Source organism: Chionomys nivalis, chromosome 19 (assembly GCF_950005125.1).
Source record: "Chionomys nivalis chromosome 19, mChiNiv1.1, whole genome shotgun sequence".
NCBI classification, from domain to species: domain Eukaryota; kingdom Metazoa; phylum Chordata; class Mammalia; order Rodentia; family Cricetidae; genus Chionomys; species Chionomys nivalis.
Genome location: NC_080104.1, coordinates 59,617,623 through 59,641,440, shown reverse-complemented (window position 1 = coordinate 59,641,440; position 23,818 = coordinate 59,617,623). Strand labels below are relative to the sequence as shown.

The 23,818-nt window shown below is 45.4% G+C and overlaps 1 protein-coding gene and 1 non-coding gene across 3 annotated transcripts in view; both read right to left on the bottom strand.

Moving 5' to 3' along the window:
• Window positions 1-23,514, bottom strand: part of Fkbp5 (FKBP prolyl isomerase 5) — an 84,355-nt gene extending 60,841 nt beyond the window's left edge. Inside the window, exon 1 of one of the 2 annotated variants that reach the window (XM_057751236.1) lies at window positions 23,330-23,514. The gene's annotated coding sequence lies outside the window, so the exon portion shown is untranslated. Of the gene's footprint in view, window positions 1-22,416; window positions 22,439-23,329 lie in introns of those variants that run through there. The other variant, XM_057751237.1, reaches the window with a different exon arrangement.
• LOC130862468 (U6 spliceosomal RNA) lies at window positions 551-656 on the bottom strand. The gene has a single exon (XR_009055642.1). It is a non-coding gene; the product is annotated as a U6 spliceosomal RNA (small nuclear RNA).
• Window positions 23,515-23,818: the final 304 nt, after the last annotated feature.

Below are 23,818 nucleotides of genomic sequence, written 5' to 3'. Positions count from 1 at the left end.
GTTCTCTTTATAGGTATATAAATATTTCAAACTATTAAATATTTAGCAGTAATGACCCCTTTAACACGAGGTCTTTATTCCTGGTAATCTCGTCTCTTTAACATTCATGTGTGCATGTGAATGGCAGCAGAAGCCAGAAGAGGTCACCCCCCCCTGCAGCTGGAGGTGCGTGGGGGGAGGTGAGCCACCCAATGTGGGTGCTGGGAACGGGACTCAGCCTCTTCTTGGCAACCTTGTTGGCTCTAAACTTGAACTGGTGTAAGTCAGGACTATTCCAGCTTCCGTTAGACGGTGTTAGCATGGCTCACTTTTCTATCTTATTTATGTTTGTACCCCCATAGCGAGTCGCCACACTTACAGCAGAGATTTTAGCCGTCTGGACTCAATGTGACCATGGACACAGTGTTTATCTGAATCTATCTTCTAACTGCATTTCCTATTAACAACAACTATTTTACATTTTCCCTTTTTTCTGGCCAAATTTTGAAATTCCTGGCAATTTTTCCCTTAAAAAAAGTTAACATAATTCCTTTTCTCTCTCTCTCTCTTTTTTAATATGGAACGCTCCACGAATTTGCGTGTCACCCTTGTGCAGGGCCGTGCTAATCTTCTCTGTATCGTTCCAATTTTAGTGTATGTGCTGCCGAAGCGAGCACGATTCCTTTTCTCTTAAAACCTACAATGATATAAACATCATGTCCTCATGATAGTCTCGTAGCTGACTCCTTTTTCCCAGTTTTTTTTAAACTGTCTCTGATTATACCTGGATAGTCTACACTGCGAAGGCCTCAGTTTTCTAGAGTCTCTCCTGCACTGTTTTGTCTGCTAACCCCTGGTTGTGTTACTGTCCGCACACACTGTAGGTCTCACTCCACCATTCAAACGGGGTCATGGTTTTCCTATCGGTATTCAACACTCTCAGTCTTTCCTCTGTTTTCCTAACAACTGCCTCGGGGTCTAATAATCTCATCATCAGAGGCATTTCTGGGTCTGTTTCTATTGACTAACTTTTCCTGCTTCTCTGCGAGCCTGGAGATTGTTCAGCAGAGGCTAACTGAATTTGGCCCTGGTGAGCACCAGGTATTTCTGCATTCCTCTAAATGTGGGAGGTTGTACTGGTTAAGCTACCTGGAGACAATCGATCCTTTCCAGGCCTGTCCTGGAGCTGTGTGGGAGGATAAGGAGTCTGTATTCGCCCACCACTAAGGCAACTGCTTCTGAGTCCCTCCCTGGTGTTCTGTGCAACACAAGGCTTTCCTAGTTTGGTTGGTAGTAACACAAACATTTCTGTTTGACAAAGTCTTGCTACTGTGTAGCCAAGGCTAGCCTTGAACTCACCTATGCCTTCTGAGTACTGAGAGTATAGGCATTTGCAACCACATCTGACTCTGAAAAACAGGCTGTTTTGGGTGGCTCTTTCTCTGACTGAGTGGTTTCTACACAACTGAGCAGTGCCCATTTGCAGAGCAAATGGAATAAGCACAGTTCTGCAGCACCCTGTGAGCTCTCTCCTCTTCCAAGGCCACCTATCTGTCCTCTCTGGCCTCAGCAGACAAGAGCTCTCTGGGAGTCTAGTGTGGCCGCAGGCCTTACCTGCTGGCTTGTCCCCAGGGATGCTTCCCCCTGCGGCTGGCTTACTGGTGTCTGGAGTTGTCTCACATGTTCCGTTTGCTTTGTGACTGTAGCCAGGAGAGTAAATCCAATCTCTCTGACTATATTTTGGGCAGAATCAGAAGCACAAGTCTACAAATTCCACTTTTAAGCCAGAAAAAGACATGGATAGGACAAGTGGGAGTTCAACAGGTAAAGTGTTGTAGAGCAGAACATTCGCTTAGCTAAGTAAAAATGTGTTCAACTTGTTTGTGCTGCAGAGTAACTGTTTAATTAAATAAAGATGTGTTACATTGGTTTACACTGCACTTGTTGGAATGTAAACATGTGCTGCTGCTGCACCTTGCCTGCCTAAGGCACCTGGTTGGGCTAATATGAAGCTGACCGCCAACAGCTAGCAGTAGAGGGGCGGGCAGGCAGGGAGAATAAGGAAGAGAAAGAATCTAGGCTTAAGAGGCAGATGCCTGGGGCCAGACAGACGCAGAGGAAACAGGAAGTAGAACAGAGAGAATGAAAGGTAAAAAGCCCCAAGGCAAACCGTAGATGAAAAGAGGCAGGTTACTATGAGCTAAAGGAGTTAGCTAGAAAGGAGCATAAGCTAGGATGAACATTCCAATCTGATAAGAAGTCTGTGTTCTGATTGGGGGCTGGAGAGAGCCAGCTAAAGTCTTAAAGAATCAGCATTGTTGGACAAATCACAATGGTCTCACATTTGAAAAGTATGGTTTTCCCATGACACTATGAGAGTCTACTACATTAACTGATAATAAAATCTTCCAAAATGGCAGGTACTATATTCTAAATGCTAATCAAAACTATGACTGTGGTGATCTGGATAACTGAAGCATCATATTTCATTTTTTTCCTTTCTTTTTCCGGGTTTTTTTTCCCCCTCTTTGAGATAGAGTCTCACTACATAGTCCTGGCTGGCACCACACTCAGAGTGAGCTTCTCCCTCCTCTGCCTCTCAGGTGCTAGTGTTACAGGAGTATGCCATCACACCAAGTTGTTTGTCTTGAAACAGGGTTTCTCTGTGTCACCCTACCTGTCCTGGAACTCGCTCTGTAGACCAGGCTGGCCTCCAACTCAGAGATCTGCCTGCTGCTGCCTCCTTACTGCTGGGATTAAAGATGTGGGCCACTACCACCCCCACACACTCGGTTTTTATTTTGATTTTTATTCTATATAAGAAATGGTTAAGGGCTGGAAAGATGGCTCAGTGGTTAAGAGCACTGACTGCTCTTCCAGAGGTCCTGAGTTCAATTCCCAACAACCACATGGTGGCTCACAACCATCTATAATGAGATCTGGTGCCCTCTTCTGGCAAGCATACATGGAAAGAATGTTGTATACATAATAAATAAATCTTAAAAAAAAAAAGAAATGGTCAAGAAAAAAACAAAAACTGGTTTTTGTATTCCAAAGGAACAATAATAATTATCAATACCTGACGTTTAGTCAATAAAGCAATCATAGAAATAGCCCATTGAATACACGGGCCCGTGCTGCTTCCGTCCGCACTAGCCACACCGCTGTGACACTTCTGCACTTAACTGCCCACTGTGAGTGGGACGGAATCAAAAGTCTTGCTTAATAATCTGTTTGGAGTTGGAAGGATGGCTCAGAGGTTAAGAGCATTTGCTGCTGGCTGCTCTTCCAGAGGTCCTGAGTTCAATTCCCAGAAACCACATGATTATTCACAACCACCTGTAATGAGGTCTGGTACCCTCTTTTGGTGTACAGACATACATGCAGACAAAGCACTGTATACATAACAAATAAATCTTTAAAAAAAAAAAGATTTGCTTGACAACCAGGCAGTGGTGGCACATGTTTAAAACCCAACACCTGGGAGGCAGAGGCAAACAGATCTCTGTGAGTTTGAGGCCAGTCTACAGAACAAGTTCCAGGAAAGTCAGGGGTACACAGAGAAACCATGCACTCCCCACAAAAACAAAACAAAACCAAGCCGGGCGGTGGTGGCGCACGCCTTTAATCCCAGCACTCAGGAGGCAGAGGCAGGCGGATCTCTGTGAGTTCGAGGCCAGCCTGGTCTACAAGAGCTAGTTCCAGGACCGGCACCAAAGCTACAGAGAAACCCTGTCTCGAAAACCCCCCTGCAAAAAAACAAAAAACAAACAAAAAAGAACAAACAAAAAAAGAATTTGTTTGACAACAGAAGAGCTATATGAACTTGAGCAAATCATGCAACAACTCTGAGCTTCAGCTTCCCACTTCAAACAAGGTTTAACATTACTGGAATTTGGAGCATAGCTCAGGGCTGTCCTCAGCTCTGGGAGAAAGAGTTCCTATGCATTGGGATTCCGGGAATGGACCTACGGCACTGAGCGCTGCAGTGTGAGGCACAGTGAACGTCCGGCCTCAGCAGCAGCTCTGTGACCCTCCTTCTAGTTGGCTTTACTTTCTTAGGTTTCCACAAACACAAACATGAATCTGGTATGGTAGCTCACACAGGTAACCCCAGAACTCAGGAGGCTGAGGCAGAAGGATCAGTTTAAGGACATCCTCAGCCACATATTGGGTTTGAGACTCAAAGGTTAGCCTGTGAGAGACCCCACCTGGAAAAACAAAACAAAGCAAGTATTTATGTTTAAATATACCTCACCAAGTGGCATCTCAAGAAAGGGTAGACTAGGGGCTCAAGGGACGGCTCAGCAGTCAAAAGGGCTTACTGTTCTTCCAGAGGATCCAAGTTGGGTTCCCAGCACCCCCAGCTCCAGGGATGCAATGTCCTCTTCTGGACACGAGGACTTGCACTCACGGAACATCATTCACACAGACACAGACGTACACACACAAATAAAAACAAACAAGTGGATACGCTAATCTCTGCTTTCAGTTTTATCAAAGAATGGGGGTTACTATGTCATCAACATTCCAGTTAATTGTTTACTCATTTCTGCAACTTGAAACCCAAGAGCTGTCTAATTATTCTCTGGCTCTACACAAGACGCATAGGAACCGAGCAGGAAAGGTGCAGAAACTCTGCGCAATGAGCTACAGAGGAAATTAAAGCAAACCATTTGAGGGTTTTCTGTGCGGCAGAGAGCACAGTTTAAGGTCCCCACAATGAGGCAGTCAGGAGAGAAAGCGTGGCGGGAAGTGCTGGAGATGGGATTGACGGATGGGCTCTCAACCAGCAAGGGCGTGGTGGGGGTGCAATTAGGCGGGCAGGGAAGACAGCACAGTTCAAGACTGTGGCTAGCGCAGAAAGTGACTGCAGAGGGCATGGCCAGCCAACAAGAATGCTGAAGACCCTCTAAACCAAGCCAGTGACCACAGCAGGTGGGGGAGGGCTTCCTGCAGGGCCAGCAGCACGCAGGAAGAAGCAAAGACATGAATCACCATGACCCATCCAGGAACTGCTCGTGATCCAATTTGGCTAAAGTGAAGGGTACATGTGGGAAAGACGCAGACGATGCTAAATAAATAGCAGAGGCTTGACTGAAGGACCTTGTGTACCAGAGTACACCATTTGAACTTTACTCCAAAGGAAATGGGAACTGAGCGTTTTTAAGGACAGTGACAACCAGACTGGCTTAAAACAACTGACTATGGCACCCCGCCAGCGGCTTCCCATCACAGACAGCCCTCCACAAGGATCACAGGCCATCAGAGAGAACGCTCCATTCCCACCTCTCGCACTCGGTTTGGGCTGCTCTGGCAAACATCCTACTCCAGGCTCCCTCTCTCCAGGGCTCTGCACCTGCTGGTCCCTCTACTAGGACTTCACAGTACACCCTCCCATCTTCCCATCTCCCGTCTGTACACTGCTGTCTCACCTCGGAGAAGCACAGGGTCCACGGGAGAGCCTCTCAATGACCCAGATGCTGGAACTGTTTCCATACAGGGAACTGAGCAACAGTGTGACTGAAGGATGAACAATCACTAGTAAAGGGCAGAGTCCTCACTCCGTCCATAAAAAGAAATCTGCATACCCACCAGAAAATAACGCTTTACATTCCTAGTGAGGATGCAGGCTGGCACTGTGTTTTTAAGAGCAAATTTGCTAATATCTACAAAAAGTTTAATATCCTTTGTTGGGATCATTTGGAGTCCTGGCCTCCAGCTGCTCTTCCCTGCTAGAGATCTTTACTTTCCTTCTGATTTGAGTTACTGAAAGCTGTGTCAAAGTTGTTTACCAGCTCTGCTTCACGAGCACGTGTTGCCTTGGCCTTGAGGATCAGAGGGTAAGGTTTTCACCTGTTGGCCCACCTGACTGTGTTGGGTATATTAGCCTCCGTGGTGCTATTGAATAAGGGGCTTCTTACCAGTGACTACTGTGTTTCAATCTCCAGCCCCTTGCCCAAAGCTCGCGAACTGTATAGTAGCGCATAGAGCGCAGACGGGCGTTGTGCACTGCAATCCTTTAGCCCAATGACATCATGTCCAGAAACCTGACTGCAGGTACTCTCAGAATCAAGTATCTAGTGGAAGGCTACTACACACAGCACTTCTGACAGAAACAACGAAGACATTTCTGTGTGTATGTACAGGGGTGAATGCGCGTGTCTATGTATATGGAGGCCAGAGGTGAATGTTGGGTGCATTTCTCGGTCACTTTTTGAGACATCTCTCACTAAACATGGATACAGCATGAATTCTGTCAGGTTGGCTGGCCGTCAAGCTTCAGGGATCTATCTTTCTCTACTTTCCCAGGGCTAGAATTTCAGACACACACCATACACTTGGGTTTTCACAAGGATGTTGGGGAACCCAACTCAGGTTCCCATGCTTACATGGCAAGCATTTTACTGAGTCATCTCCTCAGCCACAGGGAAATAATTTATTACTAAAAATCTCAACAATGAAATACTGTGCAGCAGTTAAAAATAAGTTCACAGTTATATAGAAATTAGTGTGTAAAGATATTTAAGAATGACATAAAAGAGAAAAGCAATTTATGGAACAGAACCTAACTGTTCTATGGGTCAAGGGTCAGTGATAAGGTATTTAATGAACATACACAAGGCCTTTGGTTTGGTCTCGACAACCACAGAATTAATATATGTGTGCATAAAAGCACACATGTGGAGTAGGGTTCAGTGGGGGCATACCACTTGGGAGGCAGAGGATGGTAGATCTCTGTCTGGCCAGGTAGTCTACATTGTAAGCTCCCAGGTAGCTAAGGCTACATAGTAAAACCCTGTCTAAAAAACAACAACAACAACAAAATCCTACATTCTTTGTGCGTCTCCTACAATACCACAATAATTAGAAAATATCTGGGCAACAGCTAACTTTGGTAATAATTTTCTGAACACTGAGAAAAGTATTAAATGTATTAATAAAATAGAGAAGAGTAAAATGAAGCATAAGAAAATATAACTTGGCCATCAGGGCTGGCTATGAGTAAAACGGAACGTCTAATAAGATAAGCCTCCTTTCATTAGAACCAAACTAAAGACAAAGCATCCCTGACCAGCTCACGATGCCGGCTGTGCTGCTTCCTGAGGGACTGAGGGGACCGCGTGTCATCTGCCGCATGTTTCCTCTCGAATTGCACATCTCCTCCACAGGCTGTCGCTGCATCTAGCATCATGTTTAAGCATCCGGGGTATTGTCGTCAGAATCCCCAACAACCACCTCTAGAGACTTCGATACAAACTGCAGCTTGGAGTGACCACAGACTTCAGCAGTCAAGGACTATGTATTTTCTCCATACAATCCAGACACAATGCAGTTCCTGAACCTTAGCTTTCAGCTTCCTGCTCGTCAACGGCTTCAGCCCCAGGGGCAACACACACACACACACACACACACACACACACACACACACACACACACACACAGTCACAGCAGGGGGCACAAACTGAGTCTGACCACATTTAAGTCACTACAGCAGGGAAGACAGCAACAGCAAAAACTTAATGTACATGGGAGAAAGTACATTCCCTGTGTATGAATTCAGCTCCTTTATAACCCAGGGCTTCTCTGGGTTTTTCTCTACTGAAAAGCTGATAAGCTTCTTTATCAGACAACAGCCATGAAACTCATCCTGTTTCCTTTTTCCACTTGCCTGCCAGGAAGCTCGGAGCTAAATTTAATGCTCAGGCACTCTCTGGCCTTAGATTGCTGGTGTACATTTTTCTTCCTTTCCAGTCTCTCATCCTGCTCATTATTCCTCAAGTAATTTATGTTCATTTTCCTTTGTTTTTAATGATCCTTACCTTTTTTGTTTTAAATTATCAACTCTCTTTCATATAAATTACAAATTAAAGATAAAAGTCATGACCTAAAAGTTCTTATCTCCAAATCTCCAAATCACTGTGTATCTATTAACCCGTTTTATCCAGAATATAGGCTCTAAAATGAATCTTTACTCTTGTTTTTCAAATGTATTTTTCCATATAATTATGATTGGCTTCTAAAAACTTAGACACTTAGAATGAAAGAATAAAATGAGATAAAAATCAAAACCTAGAGGGGCAGTGGTGGCGCACACCTTTAATCCCAGCACTCGGGAGGCAGAGGCAGGCGGATCTCTGTGAGTTCGAGGCCAGCCTGGTCTACAGAGCTAGTTTCATAGCAACAGAGAAACCCTTTCTCGAAAAAAACAAAAAAAAGTGCATAAACAACATAACCCAGTAGTCTGTAAAAATCCACAGGAAGCCTAGTGCAGTGGCACACGACTTTGATGGAGGCAGAAGCAGGCAGATCTCTGAGCTGGAGGCCAGCCTGGTCTATTTAGTGAAGTCCATGACAGCCAGGGCTATAGAGACTCAGTCTTAAGAACGGAACAAGGAAGAACAGACAGGAGCCTCAGTTTCTGGCTCAGTGGAAAAAACACTTGATTAGCATATGAAAGCCCCGACCAACTCTTCAAATCAAAAAAGAAAAAAAATGGCCAGGTATGCAGCAGAGGCAGGCGGTTCTCTGAGTTCAAGACCAGGCTGGTCTTTAGAGAGAGGTTCAGGACAGTCAGGGCTACAAAGAGAAACCCTGTCTCTAAATATCCTCTCAAAAATCAATTTCCTCTTTCTCTTTCAAGGTATAAGAAACTTGGGATTAATACCCAAATAAATCAAATTATTTTAATAACATCCTAAGAATTAAGATAACAAAAATTGCTGCTATGTAAATTTAGAAGGAAAGCTAGCAACCATCTATATATACCTTAGCAGACTTCTTTTCAAATAAAATACTTTAGGGCTGGGAAAGTGGGATGTGGCTCAAAGGGCATATTCAAGCTCTAGTATCAAAAGGGAAAAAAAAACAAAAGAAAAAGAAAAAACAGAATTCTCTCTCTCACTCACACACACACACACTCACACACACCATGCACACATACCCTTCAAAAGAACCCAAATCTGCTCTGGTGAGATGACCCAGCAGTAAAACACTGAGCTCAATCCTCAGGACCCATGCGGAAAGAGAACCAAGTCAACACACACCATTGTCCCGGCCTCTGTGCTGCCCCTCCCCAATTATAATAAATTAGAAAAAGTTTAAATTGAATTTGGAAGCTTTTTTCTTCTCTTGTGATAAAATTAAAAAAAAAAAGGTATCATAAAAGAGAAATCTAATAAAAGTAACAGATCAGGAAGAAGGGGGAAAATCCTCTAATCCCTTCAGAAAAGGGAGTAAAGAATAAGAAAAGCAAAGTACGGTCAATCAGTAAATGATCTGATGCACAGCACTGAGTACACGGGAAGACTGAAGACAGACACTAGTAGGCTATACAATTCGATCTCAGAGTGGCTAAAAATGACAAAGAAAAATCAGTATTTCAGTAAAACTGAATCTAGTCCAGCAGCCTGCTTCTTTTGGAAGAATGGAAAAGTCTGCAGAAGTCTGGGGTATCTCTGTGACTCAGGCCATTTTCTCTTTAATCGTGGGAAAGAATATAGAACATAAAACAATTGCCAGTTGTGAGATGATTTCATGGTAAAATTATGCTTATAGTGACTAAGAAGTATTGTCTGCGGGAACAGTGTCTCACAGAGGTCACAACAATCCATTTCCAGGGAAAAGGAATCGCTATGACAGGGACTCGGGCCCGGGATCTGGCATCACACTCTGTGAAAGGAAAGGGTTATTATTGAGTAACTGGTGTGGCAAGAACCTTATCGGAGAAGAAAGCAAGGCTCAAGTAAGGTCCTTGCCATTCTGCCTGGCTCACGCCAAAACAGGAGAGACTGAAGGCAGCTGACGGGAGCTCAGAGGTGGTCCCATCTAACAGCGGTACCCAGCTCTTCACCACTACCACCTGACTGAAGCTGTAAGAGAATCTGCTCTATCATGACGAAAACAAAGGTAGGAAGGAAGGAAGGAAGGAAGGAAGGAAGGAAGGAAGGAAGGAAGGAAGGAAGGAAGGAAGGAAGGAAGGAAGGAAGGAAGGAAGGAAGGAAGGAAAGAAAACTAATGCTTAAAGCACTCATAACTGACAACTTTAAAGATTAAAGAGGAGCTGATTTTGTAGCAATTCCCGAAAGCTGTCCTCTGACCTCCACAAGTGAGTCACAACGTAAGCACACGCACATCACCCACACACTAAATACATGTGCAATTTTAAACAGAGAACAGTAGTGCTCAACGGAGAACCCAACCATGACCGTCCCACAACAGGGTGAATTACTACCGTGCTCTTCCTCATAGACAAGCACTTTTTATCTTGGTTTTGAGAATCGGCAGTAGAATTAGTACTGGTATAATTCCACCCAGACGGCTGAGTACCACAGCAATGACAGGAACACCAGCCCTTCTTCAGGCCGGAGAGCCAGAACCTGCACGGTAATCAGCTGTGGGTCTTGAACTTTCGACTACCTCTTCCGCACCTCAGTTTCCACGCCTGTAAACAAGGCAGCTGGATGGAGAATGCCTTCCTCCCTTCTCTCCCCCCTTCTGCCTGTCCTTTCCACCCTGGGGCTTTGTTATTTAGAATCTAGGCTGTCTAAAGGGTAGGGAGAAACCAGTCATAGAAACCCACCAAACTCAGCCAGGTGGTGGTGGTGCACACCTTTGATGCCAATATTGGGGAGGTAGAGGCAGGTGGATCTCTGTGAGTTTGAGACCAGCCTGGTCTACAAAGTGAGTTCTAGGACAGCCAGGGCTGTTACAAAGAGATACCCTGTCTTGAAAAACCAAAACCAACCAAACAAACAAAACCAACACCAAAAAGTACCAAACTTTTAAAACAAAGACTAAGGATTATATAAACAACTAAAAATATAAAGAGAGAAAGCCAAAAACAAATTGACAAATTAAAGAGGCATAATGGTTCACAATAAACAGCCATTAGCTTCACTGTTAAAATTAGTTGTAAAGTTTTAGGGTTTGGTTTTGTTTGTTTTTGAGACTGGGTCTCATGACGTAGCCCTGGCTAGGCTTAGAACTTGCTATGCAGATCTCAAACTCTGCCTGCTGCCGGCTCTCCAGCACTGGAATTAAGGTATGACACACACCAGGCAAAGACCTGTCTATATGCATGTGTGCCTGCATATGTACCTGTGAGTGCCTGGTGCCTGTGGAAGCCAGAAGACACCACAGGAGCGCCTGTAACTGGAGTTACGGGCGGTTGTGAGCTGCTATGTGGCTGCTGGGAATCAAAGGGAGCCTCTGCGGGAGCAACAAGTGTCCTTAACCTCTGAGTTCTCTCTTCGGCAGTTTCAACTACTTTTTTTTCCCCAAGAAAGGCAGTGACAGGGAGGGGAGCAGAAAAAATGTAGAGCTCAATAAAAATAAATAATTTTTTAAAAAAAGAAAGGCAGCGAGAAATGAATGTCAGGTGCAGATTCAGAAGTGATTCAGAATGAAAGTCACCTTCTCCCATGTTAGTTACTGGCTCTGCCGTGATAAAATAAATACCCGACAAAGCCAAGGAGAAAGGGCTCATTTTGCTCCAAGTTCAAGGGTGCAGCCTGCCTTGGTGGGTGCACCATGGCAGCAGCGTGAGGCAGTCAGGAGGCAGAGAGGCGTGATGCTGACCCTCGCTGCCTTTCTCCTTTACCAGCCTAAGACCCAGCCTGTGGAACGGTGCTGCTCATCCCACTGGCCTAGTCTGGACAGTCCCTGCATGCACGCCCAGAGCTTTCTCAGTCCACATGGAAAAGACGCCATGCTCCCGAGCTAGACTGTTCCCCAGCAGGTTGTCATCTGAACGCTGCGCCGATGTAAACAAATCTAGGGCACCTCTCCTTCCTTCAAGGTTCTGATGTGCATCTTCCCTTGCTCTAATGACACTGGAGACACTGCTCCAAACATTTTTTTTTTTTTTTAATTTTTCGAGACAGGGTTTCTTTGTAGTTTTTGGTTCCTGTCCCGGAACTAGCTCTTGTAGAGCAGGCTGACCTCGAACTCCCAGAGATCCGCCTGCCTCTGCCTCCCGAGTGCTGGGATTAAAGGCGTGTGCCACCACTGCCCGGCTGTTTCAAACATCTTTTTTTTTTTTTTTTGGTTTTTCGAGACAGGGTTTCTCTGAGGCTTTGGAGCCTGTCCTGGAACTAGCTCTTGTAGACCAGGCTGGTCTCGAACTCACAGAGATCCGCCTACCTCTGCCTCCCAAGTGCTGGGATTAAAGGCGTGCGCCACCACCGCCCGGCTGTTTCAAACATCTTTACAGGATGAACTCGGCTAATTCTCTGTGATCTCGGGGCGGAGGTTAGGAAACCTACTAGCAGAGCAAGGATTCAGCCTGCCAACTTGCTAACTAGTCCTTCGACGTTCCCGTCACCTTCTTTAAGTTGCCATCTGCCTGGCAGTTATCCATGCCTCTTCACCTCTTCAGAAATTTGCCAGTTACCATGGGATCTGGACTGCTATTTATCTTTGTGCCTATGTTCTCTTTTCTGAAAGGACAGTGTCTTGTTTCCTAACACTGCTAAGAACACACTGGACCCTAAAATATCTGAGCACAGTGGTGCTTGTTAGTTAATGAAAACTGCTCAGGTAGAGAAGCGCTCCTGAAGGCACAGACCCCGGACCTGCGGACGCTACATCTGCTGTTTCTAGAAGCGCCTAGCTGGGGCGGGGTCCAGCTCGGGTTGCTTGTCTAGTATGCACGAAGTCTTAAGCTTTGTCCCCGCACCACATAAGATTGGACACGGTAACACATACCTGCAATCCCAACACTCGGGAGGTAGAAGCAGGAGGACCAGAAGTTCAGCTACACAGTGAGTTCAAGTTCAGCCTTGGCTACATGAGACATCAAAAAAAAAAAAGTGTGTGTAATATTGCACAGCCACCACAGAACACCATGAAAAAATTCACTGTGAGCCGGACAGTGGTGGCACACACCTTTAATTTCAGCACTCGGGAGGCAGAAGCAGGCAGATCTTTGTGAGTTCGAGACCAGCCTGGTCTACAAGAGCTAGTTCCAGGACAGGCTCCAAAGCTACAGAGAAACCCTGTCTTGAAAAGCCAAAAAAAAAAAAAAAAAAAAAAAAAAAATTCACTGTGAAAGCAGCACTTTTAAATGCTGGAGAGTGAAAATCAAGAGGTAGAGACTGCTTCCAACAAGCTCATAGTCCATTAAAGACTCCAGGACCTGAAGGGCATGAGGTGTATACCTGTAAACCGTAACCCAAACTTGGAGTGTGAAAAGTCCCTATGGCAGAGTCCCCATGATTTTAACACAGCTTAGATACAAACTCATCTAGGCCTTATGAGTTCTAGGGCCGGGCGTTTAGCTCGGCGGGAGAGCACTTAACGAGCACACATGAAGGCCAGAGCGTAATCTCCATTTGAGTTAAGGATGCTCAGCAAAGACAGCTTTTCAAAGCACCCTGGAGATTCAAGCCGGAGGACCAAGAATTTGCAGACATCTCGGGCTAAAGTGGGAGATCCCAGCTCCAAAAGTAAGCAAGCAAGGTGAGCAACAACAGCCCCAGCAGAAGCCAGAACATGCCTACACCACAAGGCTGACTGAAGCCGTCTCTGGCCCACGTATTGCCTTCATGGCTTACATATATGACGCTCTCGACAGACAGGGATGATTTGCTTTATCCAGTCAATCAATCTAGGACAAGCATAGTGGAAAATCAAAGGGAAAGATGAAAAAGAGGCATCGAAACCAGGTGTGGTGGTGCATGCTTTTAATTCCAGCACTCGGGAGGTGGAGGCAGGCGGATCTCTGTGAGTTCAAGACCAGTCTGGTCTACAGAGCGAATTTCAGGACAGCCAGGGCTACACAGTGAAACCCTGTCTCAGAAAAAAAAAAAAAAAAAGCATATAAAAAAAAGTATATAAAAAAAGTCAGAAACAAAGGAATTTAGTGAGTCACTGAGGTTTTAAAAAGCAATCAAAAATGACCAGTAAGAATAATGGAGTCATTAAGGCTAAAGAGTCCAGACTGAAGAGAACTGCCTTGGCTGGAAGGGGCGATTGCGGAGATGCTGCAGAGCAGCTAGCGATGGTATCTACAGTAGTCCACTTCCAAACAACACCATGGGCTGGGGTGTAGGAAGGCGTCCATTTTGTTTGAGTGTGCACGTGTATGGGATATGGTATCACGAGTGTGGGCTCACATGTGTTCATGCATGTGGAGGCTAGAGGTTACTGTAGGTGACTTTCTCAACTGCTCTCCACCTTAAGTAGAGGCAGGGTCTCTCAGCTGAACCCAAAGTTCACTGATTCAGCTGGTCTACTTGCCCAGCATGGTCTCAGAATACTGTCTCTGCCTCCTGACCACTGGGATTACAAATGGGCTGCCGTGCACACAACTTTTATGTGATGCCGGGGGCCAGAGCTCCAGTCCTCATGCATGCACAACCAGTGCTCTGGTCACTGAGCAATCTTCTCAGCCCCAGCACCAGGGGTTTAGAGAAAGAAAGAGTACTACCTTTGGACAACTGCATTCTCTAACTACTGCAATAAAGATAACCTAACTCCCTAGGCGAGTGCCGCTGCATTCGACAGACACTGGTTAGGCGCAGTTATCCTAATAATAAGCAATTAAAAACAAAAAAAACAAAACAAAAAAAAAACCCAACCTTTGTTTTTTAGTCCATGAAACAAGAAACTAAAGACAAAAGTTTCACAATTTCCATTTGTCCAAAGCCAAATCTCTCAGCTGATCTCAGTACTGATTCTGTTTATAACAAAGTCTGGAACACCAATAGTGCTGCCATTTCTCCCCTCTGTATGAAGCTAACAAGCTTTCAAGATTTTCTTTAACTTAAGTATGTGTATTCGCTTATTTCTGACTGGGAGTGTGCACACGTGTGCAGGTGCCCTTGAAGGCCAGAACTCCCTGGAGCCGGAGTTAAGGCGGTGGCAAGCTGCTCAACACGGGTACTGGGAAGCAAACTCTGGTTCTCCTGAGTCATCTCACCTTACCAAATTTCATGAAGTTTTAAAAGCACACCAATCATAATGCCAGCAACTGGGAGACTGTCAAGAAGATCACAAGTTCAAGGCCAGCCAAACTAAAGAGTGGGACTTTATCTCAAAAACAACTAAACCAACCAAAATAAAACAAAAGGCTCACTGATCAAAATGTCGGTAAGTAATGAGTCTGGAGAATGTGGAGGGCACTGTTTTCCTCTCTCCGGGCCTGCACTTGATTATGTGGACAACCCAGCAAAACACGAGGGGTCAGCATCACCTACAGGTGTGTTAAAACTTCTATCTCTAGTGGAGACTGACAAAACCAGATCCAGCAGATAGGACCGGGTGAGTTAGTACGGCAGCAGAATACCTGCCTAATATAAAAGACCCTGAGTTCAAACCTTTGCACATAGAAATTCACTGTATAAACAGGAGAAAAGATCTAGTCTGCCACTTCAGAGTATCATCAACACGCTTTTTTTTTAATATTTATTATATATACAATATTCTGTGTATATGTATGCCTGCAGGCCAGAAGAGGGCACCAAACCTTATTACAGATGGTTGTGAGCCACCATGTGGTTGCTGGGAATTGAACTCAGGACCTTTGGAAGAGCAGGCAATGCTCTTAACCGCTGAGCCATCTCTCCAGCCCTCAACATGCTCTTTAGAGAAAATCATTCCTTGATCTGGGCTGACAGCAGACAACTATCATTTTTCTGTTTAATGCACCTTTGGTTTTGTGGAAAAATATACCAGTGACTAACCTACTGAAGCCTCTGGCTAGCCCTCTAGATATTTTAAATATCTCCCAACGTAGAAATAACCAAAAACTTTGACACAGAGGTGTTTAAAAAAAAAAAGAAGAAAAAAAGTTGTTTGTAAAAAATAAACTAACACCTATAAATTATATAGAATTAACCTTGAATAGCTAAGAGCCAAAGAACATACACTGAAAATTACACAAACCATCAAGAGGGGAAAGATGTTTAAAACCATCACTATTTAAACCACGACTTAATCAGGTTTGGTTTCTATTAGTCATGCGGAGGCTACGGGAGACTCACCCCGAGCAACACGGTTTGCAAACACCAAGCCGGCCTCTCTCTAATAAAGAGCACCACCCAGAGATGACAACCAAGCTTTCTGGCCTCCTCCACCTTTGTCTAGGGTCCGGAACGCTAAAACTGGTACATGTCTATGCAGAACCCAGCACACTGTAGGTGTGCGACTCTTTCGTAAGAATGAACGCCACCTTCAATTCCAGGAAAGCTGCTGCTAGGCTGATCTGTCCCTGGTGGCACACACAGGATGACAAAATAAAGCAGGGTTTCCTCACCGTAGCTACGCCTTGAATCATCCTCTGGACCCTGCCTCTTCCAACAAAAACATTCGGAATGTCAGTGAAAAGCAACACACACACACACACACACACACACACACACACACCGAGACAGTTCTCTTTCCCTGTCATTAATTGATTAGCTAATTTATGGTTGGTTATTTCACTTTTTCAGGTAAGATCATTTCTCACTTTCAGCACACTTTTTCCTTTACTAAGAATGCAATGTACACACCATACAGCGCAGAGTTTAGTGAGTCTGAGCACATGGAACCAGCTGGAGTCTGGACAAAGCTGTATAACATCCTCTGTACTGATTTTGCACTTTTCTGGAAGTTAAAAATGAGAGAGAGACCGGGAGGTAACTCCGTGGGTAATGTGTCTGCTGCGCAAGCGTGAGAACCTGAGTTCGAATTCCAAGTGCCTGTGCAAAAGCAGGCATGGTGGTGCAGGCCTGGAACACCGTGAACACCAGTCTGAAGAGCGCAGACTGGCCAGCCAGACTGGCTAAAAGCTCCTGGTTTTAAAAATGAAGGTGAGCCAGGCGGTGGTGGCGCACGCCTTTAATCCCAGCACTCGGGAGGCAGAGGCAGGCGGATCTCTGTGAGTTCGAGACCAGCCTGGTCTACAAGAGCTAGTTCCAGGACAAGCTCCAAAGCCACAGAGAAACCCTGTCTCGAAAAACCAAAAAAAAAAAAAAATGAAGGTGGATGAGCAATAGGAAAGAGAATGTTGGCCTCCCTGCACACACACGGGCAAGTAAATCTCCACACATACGTACACACAAAAAAAAAAAATTTAAGAAAAATAACATTACCTAAAAGGTAAATCACTTTTTCCATCATCCCATAAAGGTCCCCTGAACCCCTTCCTGTGACCCACGGTCCCCCTAGCAGCAGTCCTCATTTCTACCATCATGTCCTGATTTGCCTGTTCCTGTGTTTTTCCCGCTACTCTGCTGTGGGCTCAGCAGTTTGTTTCTACTGCAGGCGAGCTGCTGTGCACACCTGTACCTGTTCCTGAGCACAAGGGAAAAAGGGGAGAGGTTCACTGGAGTAAACTGGAATGGATAGCTACATACAGATATACATACAGCAATTATGTGTGTATATATTTATGTGTGCATATTCATATATACACAATTATGTTGTTATATGTAATGTGGACAACTGATAATCTGGTATATACACACACACACATAGATGCAATGTATATTTGTACATATTAGCTGTGAACCCAAAACTGTTTTGTAAAGATTTATTTTATGTATATGAGTGTTTTGCCTGCATGTCTGTATGCAGACCATGTACTCATAGAGGTTAGAAGAAGGTGTCAGATCCTCTGGAACTGTAGGTGTCAAAACCAAACTTGGGTCCTCTACAAGACTTTTTTTTAACTTTAAAATTTTTATTTATTATGTATACACACACCAGAAGAGGGCACCAGATCTCATTAGAGATGGTTGTGAACCGCCATTTGTGGTTGTTGGGAATTGAACTCAGGACCTCTGGAAGAGCAGCCAGTGAGTGCTCTTAACCTCTGAGCCACCTCTCCAGCCCTGCACTAAGCACTCTTAACCAGCCCCACAAATACTCATTTTGCAGAGCTTACTAAATTCAAAGTAAATAAAATCCACGATGGAAAGATGACCATTTTAGCTTTTCTTAATTTTCAACCTATCCGGGAGCAGAAGAATAGAAACATCTTTCTCCCACTTGAACTGGTGCTGCACTTCCGCAAGACAAATGTGTCCTCACAGATCTCTTCCAAACACACAACACTGGGATCTTACCATCTACTGCACAAGAATTTTTTTACACCAAAGACAAAACACAAAATGTTTAAGATTTTTTAACTCTGTCGAAACTTACACATGGGAACAATTTCATCAGTAAACAGTTTACACAGGCGAAGAGCATTCCATGCTTATTCTGAATATATGCTGATAAAGGCTCAATCGCTAATGTTCTCTCCAGTCCAAAAAGTAGCTCACCACAACATGAAGTCTATGACGAGGAAACTGACTCTAATGCTCCTGTATAATTAATTTCAGCTGACAAGAGAAAGGACTTCATTTCCAGACATACAAACATTAAAACACACACAAATCTATTTTTTTTTTTTTTTGGTTTTTCGAGACAGGGTTTCTCTGTGGTTTTTTGGAGCCTGTCCTGGAACTAGCTCTTGTAGACCAGGCTGGTCTCGAACTCACAGAGATCCGCCTGCCTCTGCCTCCCGAGTGCTGGGATTAAAGGCGTGCGCCACCACCGCCCAGCCACAAATCTTTTTTTTAAAATAAAAACTTTACCTCATCACTCAAACTTAAGTCTATTAAAACCAACCCTCCAAATCTTAAATGTTCCTCCAATGTTAATTATTAATATTAAGCGTGAAAAGCAAGCCAGGCGGTGGTGGCGCACGCCTTTAATCCCAGCACTCGGGAGGCAGAGGCAGGCAGATCTCTGTGAGTTCGAGGCCAGCCTGGTCTAGAAGAGCTAGTTCCAGGACAGGAACCAAAAACCACGGAGAAACCCTGTCTCGAAAATCCAAAAAAAAAAAAAAAAAAAAAAAAAAGGGTGAAAAGCAAGCGCTCTGTTGGCTTCTCTAGATAATTTGCTTGTCATTACAATTCTCATAGTAATTTTTAGTTAGTTTTTTTTTTAAAAAAAAAAAAAAGCTTGAAAGATGCTGGAGTAAGAACACTAATCTATCTGACTTTTAAAAGACAACTTGGAAAGTGCAGCCCTGCTCTGACACCCTGATGAACATTCTCAGGAGACACACTAACAGTAGCCCGGGCAGAGACAGAGTGCTACAGATGCTTCTAGAGATTTACCACTGGCACCAAAGGAAGGCTTGCAACCGGGAGAGGGAAAATGCAACCTCTTCTCGTCTTTGATCTTTCCTCGTCTTGTGCTCTTTGTGAACACTGAGAAATTTCAAAACTATACAATTCGAATGTGCCACACTGTAAATATGAAGAAACATTCTGAGCCTGTGGATGCTCCCTTTCATTGCTGTATGACTGTGTATTAAAAAACCCACTGTTTCCCTCTGAAAATGTATCATTTTCATTTCTGTAATAATCGTATCTTCTTCTAAAAGAAAAAAAAAGAGAGAGAGAGGCTCAATGAAGCCTTGAGCTTTGTTACAGAAAACACAGCAACTCCAAACATCTACAATCTCCTACTTTCACTACTGAAAGCTGGCCTGGTTGTTCCAGATAACTAAAATAACTAACACTTTTTCTTACTTTTGACAAGGTTTTGCTTCCAAACTAAGGGTTAAAACCAGGCACACCAAATGTGTAGACCCTACACTCCCTTTGGTGGTCCTTCACTCTAACGAATCAAATGTTTCCAGAACAACTAGTAGTAAATACTGATTAATGCATACAATGGAGACAGTTATCACTGGTGGATTTTTTTGTCCGTGGTATTGTTTGTAGCAGGGCTTCCCGCAGTCCTATTACATACGGCCTGGAACTCCATGTGAAGATCTGGCTGCCTCTGCGTCCTGGATGCTGGGAGTAAAAAGGCATGTACCCTACAGCACAAGTCAAATTCTCTTACCAAACTATGACGGACAAACGATTCTGAATAGTGGAATTTTAGTGCTCTAAATACTACTATAATATCCTTAATAAATACTACATTCTCTAACAAATTCTTTCAGCCTGTCTCCCTTACAGAACTGGCTTTTATACAAAGTAATCATTATTCGCAAGTAAGCTCACACATAGGCAGTCCTTGTTTTAAGACAACACATACAGGACTTACATATCATCCACCCAGGCTTCGATGCATGAGGTTTAATGTTTGAAACATTTGAGGCAGCACGTATGTCAGAACTTTAAAATGCACCAAAGGGCTCAATGGTAGATCGTTTGTCTAGCACCCATAAGACCATGGGCTGAATCCCCAGGACAGCAAAGATAAAAAATAAAAATTAAAAAAATTAAAAAGCATTAAAATATACTGCAGAGAATTTCAGAAATATAAAATAACAGGGAAAAGTCTAGTTACTGGTTAAGCTGAAAAGCTCATGCATGACAAAATGGAGATAATGGTTCAGTGTGCATTAATTACAGACTTAAGAGTGTCAAAATATGCACAACAGTATCTTCTTTGGAAATCATGGAAATGTTAAAGGCGTTTAGAGCATGTTCTTAATGTCAGTCATAGTATTCACTTAAGGGTACAGCATCTGCCTAGTATGCACAAGGAGTGGGTTCAAGCCTAGGAGAGAAAAAAGGAGGGAAGGAGGGAAGTGAGGGAAGAAGGAGAAAAGAAACTTAACAGGAATATCCAGACTCAAAAGGAGCTACACTTGAAGGTAACTGCCTAATAAACAGCCTAATATTGTGTGTGTGTCTAGATGTGAGAAACAACTTGTGCACTAATTTTGAAAGTGAAATGTGGTTGATAATTATGTGATCTGGTCTACCACAAATAAGACAAAGTAAACAAAAATCAGTAATTAAAATACCTGAAAAATGGGCATCAAAAAGCACTTTTCTAGTTCAGGCACAGGCCACCTATGCCTCTGTGTAACTAGATGAAACACGCCGTGAAGGGCGGGGAGGTCCCGGCTGCCCTTCCAGGGCACCCACACTTCAGCTCCTGACCTAGAGCCCTCTCCGGGCCTCTGATGCTGCCAGCATCAGACATGCAAATAGCATACTGACATACAGATGAAAGACCCATAAGCATAAACAAATTTAAAAAAATTAATGCGACTTATGGTTTTTGGTACATGTAAGCAGCATCATAAGACACAGGATTATAAACCCTCCAACTTCGTGTAGTGAAACACCAAAGTGGAATTAAATCATCTAAAACAAAGAAATCCCCCTTTTTGAAGCAGCCCATTCTACATGGCGAAGAGTCACTTAATGTGCCTTCAGGAACCATCAGGAACTTTAGCCAGACTGAACCTCTCCACACCACGGAGTACGCTAGTTCACTCTAAACTGAAATGCCTTAGGAACTAACAACACAGAATGCGCATTCTTTCCCAACTCAAGAACAAGGAAGAATTTCAAAATCAACTGACTTGCCTAATCCAAAACCGTAGGTTTTTCATGCTGAAGTGAATTAAATTATGTCTTAGGCTGGTGGGGTTGCTGAGGAGACCACCTGAAAGTGAAGTCCAGGACCCACATCGTGGAAGGAGAGAAACAACTCAGAGTTGTCCTCTGACAGCCACACCTGTGCCAGCGTGGTCGCACCAACACTGACAACAGACAGATAAACAAATACATAAATTAAAATTTAAAAGAGAATAAAAATAAATACACTCATGTCACATAACTGAAAAGTAAATATTGAGAAGCAAACTTTTAAAAAATGTTGGAATGACAAAAACCTCATTAATGTATAAACTTGCTGTTTTAAAACAATTTAAAAGTAATATTCCTACATTAATTTAAAATAATCTCGAGTGGTCCCAACTAATAGCTAACTCAAATTAGCTAGATGAATAAAATGGCCACTCAATTAATTAGTGTAATTAAGTAAAGACTAACTACTCTGAGTTCAACTCCTCTAAGTACAGATTATACCCAACACAGTTCCAACAGGACACATTAGAGAGAAAGGGAGAGAACTAAACCACGTGTTTCTAACAAATAAAGAATGTTATTAACCTTCCCATTTAAAAATAGCTAAAATATGCCATTTCTGTAGGATCCACAAAGTGAAAGCTCTTAGAAGCCTGTTCGGCACATACCGGACAGCTGGAAGACAAGCTACCAGAAAAACGGTTAAGGGAAAGTACGACGGAACAAGAATGTCCCACCAGGATAAGATAGTTTCAGTTATTTCTTGAATTGATTCAGACAACAAGAGAAGGAGCTACTACAATTCTATAGTAATAATAACAACAAACACTAACAGCAAGAGCGGGAAAGAAGGGACAAAATTCTTAACCCAAATTCACCTTAATTTTTCCCTTGTCCTCTACCCTAAGAAAATGGAAATACAATGAAAATAAACTCTCTCCTACCCTAGGAAAGGCAAAGAAAGTGCCCATTCAACGCTCAACCTCAGTCCGCTGGGGGGAAAAAAAATCCCCAAACCACCAGCTCCCAACTGCTGCCTGCAGAATTGACTGAAAGGCGGCCAAGCGCGGAACACACTGTCCCGAGCCCTGCACGCTCTGCTTACGACCTGTACCTTCCAAAGCTTTCGCCACAGCCGCCGCAGAAGCCCATTATTCAAAACCCGAGGCGCAGGCGCTCCAACCTGGCTCACCCACAGCGAAGAGGATGATGAAGATGATCATAATGCAGTGTGCTCCCTTAGCTTCATACGCGCGCGCGCGCGCAGCAAAGGCTGGGTTCCGAGTCACGGGCTAACGCCCGGACTGTGATGTCCCAGGGCTGAAGGGAATGGAGGCTCCTAAAACAACTTACATATTTAGAGAGAGTGAGTGTGAGCGTGTGTGTGTGTGTGTGTGTGTGTGTGTGTGTGTGTACACGTGCAGGTCAGAGGACAACTCTCGACGGTCGGTTCGGGGATCGAACTCCGGTCGTCAGATTTGGTGACAAGCGCCTGTCCCTGCTCAGCCACCTCGGAGGCCCCAAAAGCAACTTTTAATTGGCTTTCCCTCCCACGTCCACTTCCGAGCCCGCGGGTCACCTGCCCGCCGGCGGCGAGCCGGCCCGGGAATGGCAGGTGAGGGCGGCGCCCGGGCGGCACGCCCATCGCACGGCCCGGCGGACGCGGCGGGGCGCTCCGTTATCCGCGCGCGCGTGCGGGCTCGCGGGGCTCCGGAAGGCCAAGTTTCCTCCGCGCCCGGCGGCGGCGTGGCGTGGCGACACGGGGCTCCTGGACCTGTGCACAGGCTGCGCGGGAAACAAAAGCCGCGCGCGGGCGGGCGAGCCGGCGCCGCGCTGAGAGATCGCTGACCCGAGGTGCGGCCGCTCCGCCTCCCACGCGTGGCCCCCGTCTGCCGCACGCCCCGTCCACGCCGCCCCGGGGAAAGCCGCGTGAGGGATGGCGGAGGCGGGATCGCCAGCGCCGGGCCGATTCCCGGGTCCACCGCGCGCGCGCGCGCGTTCCATCCCCGCGGCCATGGCGCCCGTACCTGTCGCCGCCGCCGCCGCGTCTCGGGCTCCGCGTCTCTCCGCGGCGCGCGCCGCCGCTCAGCCTCTCAGCCCGCCCAGCAGGCCGCCCGCCCGTCCGCTCGCTCGCTCGCTCGCCGGACCGCACGCTCCAGTCGCTCAGCCGCGCGCCGGACACCGCCGCCGGAGACTGGCAGCGCCCGCGAGCCGGCTAGTGCGCCGGGCAGCGCCCGCCGTCGTCCCGCCCCCACCGGCCGCAGGACCCGCCTCCCATAGGCCCGCGGGGCTGTCAATCCGCCCCCAAAAGGCGCGCGGGCTATGGCTCCGCCTGCCCCCATTGGTGGCCGCGCACAGTCTATGCAAATAGACTCCGCCCCCTTCGGGTGCCTCCCCGCCTCTCCGCAGCAGCCCACGTGTCTGGCCCTTGCCCTTTGTGGGGGCCGGAGAGGAGGGATGGAGGAAGCTGACTGACACCTCTTGGCGTCGTCCTTGGCCTCCAGACGCACTCCTGC